A 7,447-nucleotide genomic window follows, 5' to 3' on the forward strand; every position below is an offset into this window, starting at 1 on the left:
AGGAGACCTTTTCTTTTGCCACCAAGTAAGCTCACACTGAGCTTTTGCACTTATGATCTTTGTGTGATACCACAGGCCATAATGGGTGACATCCTTAGTAATCAGCACCTGCTGCCTGTGACAACAGAGGTATATGGGCAGATGACATGTCATGTGGTCCCATACTGAGTCATCGTGTGTGGGTTTCATGGCGGAGAGAATAAAGGTGTGAGTCTAGACATAGGAGAGAGGAGATCACAGTGGGAGATGGCGAGGCAGTGGCTCACATGCAGAGTTGGTGGCTTGTGTGAATGGCTAATGACGAACAAAGTCATCCAGGATTCTCATATGGGACAGGAAGTCATGGGCGTCAGCTAGCACCCTTCCAGATGCACCAAAGCGTGAATGTCTCCTCTTGGCAAACTGTTAAAACACCTCCCACAGTCTGAGATGATTTAGCTTTTTATGTGTTGCTTGAAACTTCCTTATTTAGCTCTAATTACACAGCCCACTTAGATTTGTCTTACTTTTTCAAAAGTCAAACCGCGCATGAGCCGAGTGTGTTCATCATGAAAAAAATGCTCTTTGGCTTCAATTTGAGGATTCTTTTCTTTTCAGCATTTTTTTTCCTCTCAATCTATTCCTTTTTTTTATCAGAGTTCAATTAATCCTTCATTATAATTTTCTGCTTACTTTGGGGTTGGCAGAGGAAAATTGATCTTCTCTTGTTTTTGCACTTTTTAATCAACATCAATTTTTTTTTTTTTAAAAAAAGGAACATTATCTCCCACAAGGTAAAACTGTTTACCTTTAACATGTAGAAATGAGTGTCCTGGATTGCTGCAGTGCTCATTTATGCTGCAGCATCCGATCGCTTTGGAAGGCTTTGACCCCTTTGATACTATATATCACTGGGTGAAATAAAGTAGTTGTTTGAGTTCTGAAGGAGTCCAGACGCTCACTCAGGAACTAATTCCCCCATAGACATGCTCTGTCCTTGAGCATTTAGGAGCATCTCATGGAGGGAAAGACTTTTTTTTCCAAGTTCTCAACAGAGAAACATTTCATCAGCAATGCTTAAACAACTCATTGTATTTTTCTTGCTTTTATTTTTTTTTTCTTTTAAAGTTTCTAAAGGCTATATATAGCTGGTAGCTAAATAACTAAACTCCTGTGGGGTCTGTAATGTAATAAAGGAGCTGAAGGTTGGATCAGAAGGTCATGGCGCTTGTCAAACATGATAAAAGATGGACAACATTTCTCAGAATTTAACCATCAATTCTGGTATTTCAAACCCCAGGACAAAGACACTTATTTCTGCAATCCTGTCCACCATAGCAAAAGATTAGATGCACAAAAGCTCATATGTTTGAAAAATATTGCAGCTATTCTACTTTCCAGTAAAAAAAGAATATGTTGTGAAGTCTGAAACCAATAGACACACACTTCCTCACAGTTTAAAACATTTGTATAAATTCATCCAGAGCAGGACAACTTTAAAATGTTTTTTTTACACATTACACCCATCAAAACTTTTTGCTCTTGTAATTAATCAAACTGTAAACTCTTTTTTCTTTTTTTAAACTAAATTTGAGTTTTTTAGTCAATTCTGGAACCCTGAAAAAAAGTAAAGGTTTAGCATTTCTTTGAAAAAAAAAAAAGTAGCTCAATATCTCTTAAACCTACTGACTAACTGGGTATTTTTGTGTTGGTTAAGGTTGATTAGTTGTGGCAGCCATCTTGGATTGGATTGACTCTATAAAGTTAATCAGCAGTAGATTTGTATCTAAGGATGACTAAGATTAAATAAAACCCATCTAACGGTTCATGAGTTGTTTTGGAAACGATACAGCAATTATTCAAAACATTTAAACACAATTTTAGTCCTTTTCAAAACTGATAAAAAGTCATGTTTTAAATAATTGAAATAAAAACATTTAAGTTTAATTAACAAAAAAACAAACTTTGCCTTCATTTAAATAGGAGAGAAACAATTGAATGCCTCTAATTTTAATGCAGTTTTTTCTTTTTCTGCAATATCTTTACTTTTATTCCTCTTTATGCGCCACTAGTTGATGCGTATGTCATTTGGTGCCATCAGTATTCAGAGGATTTGAGCTTTTCAACTCCAAGAACTGTGGGTTTAAGCTATAAACCTATAGGTATTGTCTGGATATAGATGCATTTGTGAATTCTTTTTTATTATTTCTACATATTTGGCCTCGATTCAACTTTTAAATATATGATATTTGCCTCTATTTAGTTTAAATCAGGCAAATACTTATGAGCACTACACCAGCAGGAGCTACGCAACTCTAATTCAAATGAATAATTACGGCACATCAGGTTATGAAAACTACCTCCAATCGCATGCAGTCATTCTTTATTTCACATGTAGTCCCTGCCGCTTGACTGTTATTGTGACTCGCATGGCAAAAGATACAGCTGTCAAAAGGCCAAATGGAGGCGCTAAGTTCAGAGCAAGGTCAGCCTTGAAACAACTCATTGTAAAGTGACAGTGCTGTCATTAGGAGCGGTGTTTCAGTGAGGCATTAGATAGAATCATTACAGAGTCATGGTGAATGTCATATTAGCAGTGCTTGCGTTAGGAATTTATTGCTGATGTTGATGTTCTTTGTTGTTGTTGTTCTTTTATCACTCTTGTAGTTCCATAATGTCACTCTAGGGGCATCTCTTTTTTCACTATGAAGACAGCAAGATGCACTAGAAAATGTATGAAGGTATTTTGAAGGGTACCAATGCAGCTACGGCTCAAAATGCCAACATGATTTTGTAATAATCTAAGCTGAGTTAAACGCCTTTATTATGATGTATGAATTGTACAAGAAGTGTAAAGAAAACCAAGATCAAAAGAAACGTTAAAACTGCTCCCATTGGCTTATTGCGGTCTCCACGGTAACAGCACACTTGTCTTTCACTCGTTGAGTGCAGACTTAGTTAATGAGAGGGCGACAAAAATGAAGACTGAAAATTAACCCTCAACTAAACAGTCGCTGTGTAAAAACCTTTAGGCCAGGACTTAAAAGTCCTTAAATCACGAATAAAAAGACTCTGATGGTCACAAGTGATTTTTATCTTTCTACAGTTTTTTATGTAGAAAATATAACAAGTTAAAGAGACTTGTACTTCAGGTCTTGAAGAGAATATTTTGAGCTTAAATGTAACTGAGGTCTGTGGAGGCTTAGGCGTGCACTCGCTGTATTCTGGGTGGATTTGAAAGTAGCGAAAGTAACACTGGGTGAAAGAAGACACAAATGCTTAAATTTTGCCATGTGAGTTTATGTCCCAAAAAGAAATGTGGGAGTAAGAACAGTTTGTTTGCAGAAACTGAAAAATTGCAAACCATTAAAAAGTTAACGTGACACATAATCACACTGTAAGTGGAACATTCTGAGGTATATTCTCCAAAATCATAAAGGAGATGCAGAGAAAAACTTTTGAACTGAATAGTAATAAGGGTGTTTAACAGCTGATGCATCGGCACCCATAAATATCTCGACCTGCTAATTGTATGTTAGATCAAACGAGTCAAAATCCCGTTGATAATAAAGTGTATTATTTTGGATAGTGGATTGTGGTGAAATCTAGATCCAGAAACACATGAAGAGTAAATTTGTAAAGTGATAATGAATACCCATCTGCTTCATGTTTCCAGCTTGAGTTCCAGGGACAAGGGCCAGCTTTCATTTTAGTAAAGATGCACTTAAAGTTTGACCTTTTGAAGAGGAAAACTCAGTCTGTCTATTGCTGACTTTTTAAAATTAAATTTTCGGTTTTCTAGGAAACTATTTAACAAACCAATTTTGGAAATACAGCCTGGTTTTAATTGCAGATTTGAGGCACAAAATGAATTAAATCACCCCTGTGTTTTTTGCTGCGTGGTGTTGCTGTTTTATATTTAGACGTTTGTTTCCACTCTGCACCCAACATATGTTGCCACTAACAGAGACAATAAAACAAGGGGTTTAAAGATAACCAGAAAGCAATCAACATTTGGCAGCAGTTGTCAACCAGTGAATGATTTATGTCCGATCGAAGCTCTGTTTCAGCCCTCTTCCTGCCAGTCAGCGGCTGGAGTGTTGTTGAGAAGCAGAGGCGCTCCTCGCAGTTTGATTGGAATGGCGTGGAGTTGCAGCACATGAAAAAAGAGCCAGTGTCACCTTGTCACTCTCAGGCACGCCGCCAAACTGCTGGCGGGGGGTTGGAGCGGGCATGTTGCCGAGGAGGGGTGTGCGTTGAGCACTCTGTGGTGATGAATCATTGTGCTGTTCCCCCCACTTTCTCTCTCTCTCTCTCTCTTCCCGGTGCCCCACCCCACCCTCCACCCTCACCCCATCACTAACACTTTAATTATCCGCCTGCAGAGGGTGGGACATCTGCAATAACAATAGGGTTTGATCATTTGTGTGTGTTGAAGACAAGGGTGACTCACTGCAAACAGGAACGGGTGTTGGAGAAGGTAATTTGAGTTGAGCCTTTTTTTGTTTTTCTGTGTGTTCTAACATGTCTGACTTCTTCATTATGTGCCATAATCTGTATGGTGATTCTCAGTCCCTGTATGCCGGCAGCAGGTACACTATTATTACATCCTGTCAACACAATCCTTCAGTGAACCTCTGTGGTTCACCTGAAGCTTGCTACAGCTCAGAGCTCTGCCCATTAGGGGCCTCGTCCTGCTCCGGTCCCCACATCCAGCAGCTGATCTGTCCGGGGGTTTATGTGTGGCACATCTGATTAGAGACCGAAGTCACCCAAGATCAAGGCCTGTGCTGAAATAGATGCTCCCATGGCAGCACGGCTGTCACAACAGCCAAAGCTCCGTGGTGAAGACGAGAGGTGGGTGGAGGTGATGGCTGCTGGTGATCAGGAGTGATAGTGATGGTTTCTGATATATTCAGTCGTCCAGCAGTTAAACTTATTGGTTCACTGAAGAAATAAACAAACACAGCTTTTCTTTACAAGAGTTAAAATTTTACCAACCAATGTCAAAGCAGTGTATACTCCTCATTAAAAAATTCTTCGAGTGCAGTTGATTATCGCCAGCTGTCAAAAGTGATCGTGTTTTTGTCTGTTTGTTTTGTCTGCAGTGTTTAATGAAACTCTCAGAAAGTATTCATTGGTTGTATTTCTACAATATTAATTAATTGTTTAGAATCTACCCCATTTAAGATGAATGCCAAAACTAAGGGACCTCACCAAAAACAGAAATGGGCAATTTTACAGATATTTAACTCAAATCTGTTAGTGGTTGTAGTTTAAGAATGCCTAACACATACTATAAGCACTAACTGGTTGTGGTTTGTGTGAGGATCTGGGTTTGGCTCCGCCTTGTGGGCAGAGCCACTAATCATTCTTCCACAGGTGTTCCAGTTCCCCACTGATTAGACCAGCCAGTACTTAAGCAGCAGGCGGGGATCAGATCTTCGCTGGAGCATCGAACCTTCTGGGTTAGATTCTCCGCCTCAGTGTCTAACCTAATTTATGCTCCTTATGCTAATCACGATCTCTGTTTGTGCCTACGACTCAGGTTTCTTGCCACGCCACGACTACGGACCTAAGGAACTACTTACCTGGAAAACCGAGGACACTTACCTTGCTGCTACTGGCTCGTAATCTGGAAACACTGGAATCGCACCTCTCCTTCTCGACGCCGCAACCTCCTTCAGAACCTGTAAGCAAACAAAGAGACTCTAAGAACCTAGCTACCATCTTGGAACCAGATTGTACCCGAGACTCACCCCGCTCTCCTTGTCTTGCAGACTCCTCCAGACTCCGACCACTGTATATAGCTGCACATGTAAATAAACTCACTTACCGTTATTCTCGTCTCCGTGTGTGGTTTTGGTTTCGCTCTCTGGACAGAAACACTCGAGTTCATGACAGTTTGTTAGCAAAATGTCTCATCAAACACACAACAAATTTTATGGAAACTCTCAGAAAGTAATCATTGGTTGTTCATCTATGACTTTCTGAGTGAGCCCAGTTCAAGATGGCCACCACAGCTAATCAACCTTAGCAACACAAAAATGGCTATAACTCAGAGGCTAACAAGAGGTCTCACAATGTTGCATGAGATTGTGCATAATGGTATTTATAGGGTTTAATCAAAATTGCCAACTCTCAGCGCAAGTTTAAAACTCTGTCATGACGACAGGCATTAACACAATTACTGATAACCCGTAATACAATTTTTACACCTCAGAATAGCATCCATATGATAAATGAGGCTTCAGGCAATAATTTAGTGAATAAAAACACAAACAGCCTCAACTACAGCTTGATTATTGAACTTTTAGTCACATTGGAAACAAAGTTCAGAAAACCTTGTGATCACAGCACAACAACACCACGGAACGTTTTTACTCAATCTGTTAGTTCACCTCTAAAACCTGTTTATTTTTTTTCAATTGTTGGCTGAGATTATCAACAACTGTCCACAGATTTCATGCTGAAAACAGTTTGTACTAGGCGTTTTTCTTTTTTCCTGTCAAATCCCAGTATAGTCACTGAACTGCAGCTCTAATTATAACCTGAGGGTGCTGGGTTTAAGCACTTCCAACATCCCCTTACCCACCTAAGCTGGTGCATTTTGGACCTAGAGTTATTGTTGCATGATAGTATTTGTCTCATGTATGTGTTTTTGTCTTATGTTTGATCAGAAAGAAGAGGTTTTTAATCCAGATCTTGGCTTTGTGTTCTCTTTGTGTGAGAATGAATGATCCCCCTTAGATCGTCACGGTACTGAGGTCTAGTTAAGCTCTTCTTAAGACAGCTGTGGTATTTGTCCTGCCTCAGTGGATTTCCCCTGATTTCTGTGAAATGAGACAATATGAGAGACCAGCCGACATCTCATTTGAAGACTAATTAGGTTATTCAGAGGGCGGGTGAGGGCGTGCGCTGCAGTAATGGTTTAATACGTGCTCTTTGAGCTGATGAACATCGAGTCACATCTTCAGTTCACGGATGAACAAAAATACATAATGTTATGTGTTACACAGCAGTCTGCATATCTCAGCTTTAAAATTCTCACGTTATAATTAGAGGTATTGACTGTCTAGCCTATAACAGCACAGCTTGTTTGCTCACACATAGTTGATTTCACAGAATTGGAAAAAAGACAACTGTGAAATGTGTTTAGACAGCAGAGGCAGGAACATCTGTGATGTCAGAAGAGTGGAGATGTATTAAAAAAATCTGTTGTCTTTGTCTCTCGGACTCTTTTAAAGAATCCCTTTTTTATCAAAATGCCAAGGTTAGGGGAAAGTTATACATTTAAAAGAGCTATAAATGGTTTTATTTTATGCTTGGGAGTTGTTAATTATTGCCTACTGTCAATTATGTTTTTCCCATGTGTTCAGTATAAGATGAATTTAGTTTAAAGCTCTGGCATTATAGGCGGTAGGTGATGGGGATTCCTTCAACGAATGCAAGGCCTTTAGTTGAACTA

The 7,447-nt window shown here is 39.4% G+C and overlaps 1 long non-coding RNA gene across 1 annotated transcript; it reads left to right on the forward strand.

Moving 5' to 3' along the window:
* The first annotated feature begins 4,379 nt into the window (after nt 1–4,379).
* On the forward strand, nt 4,380–5,819 carry LOC112451006. The gene is made up of 3 exons (XR_003039734.2): nt 4,380–5,447; nt 5,528–5,671; nt 5,760–5,819. It is a non-coding gene; the product is annotated as an uncharacterized LOC112451006 (long non-coding RNA).
* The last annotated feature ends 1,628 nt before the right edge of the window (nt 5,820–7,447 follow it).

This window comes from Kryptolebias marmoratus, linkage group LG12 (assembly GCF_001649575.2).
Source record: "Kryptolebias marmoratus isolate JLee-2015 linkage group LG12, ASM164957v2, whole genome shotgun sequence".
NCBI classification, from domain to species: domain Eukaryota; kingdom Metazoa; phylum Chordata; class Actinopteri; order Cyprinodontiformes; family Rivulidae; genus Kryptolebias; species Kryptolebias marmoratus.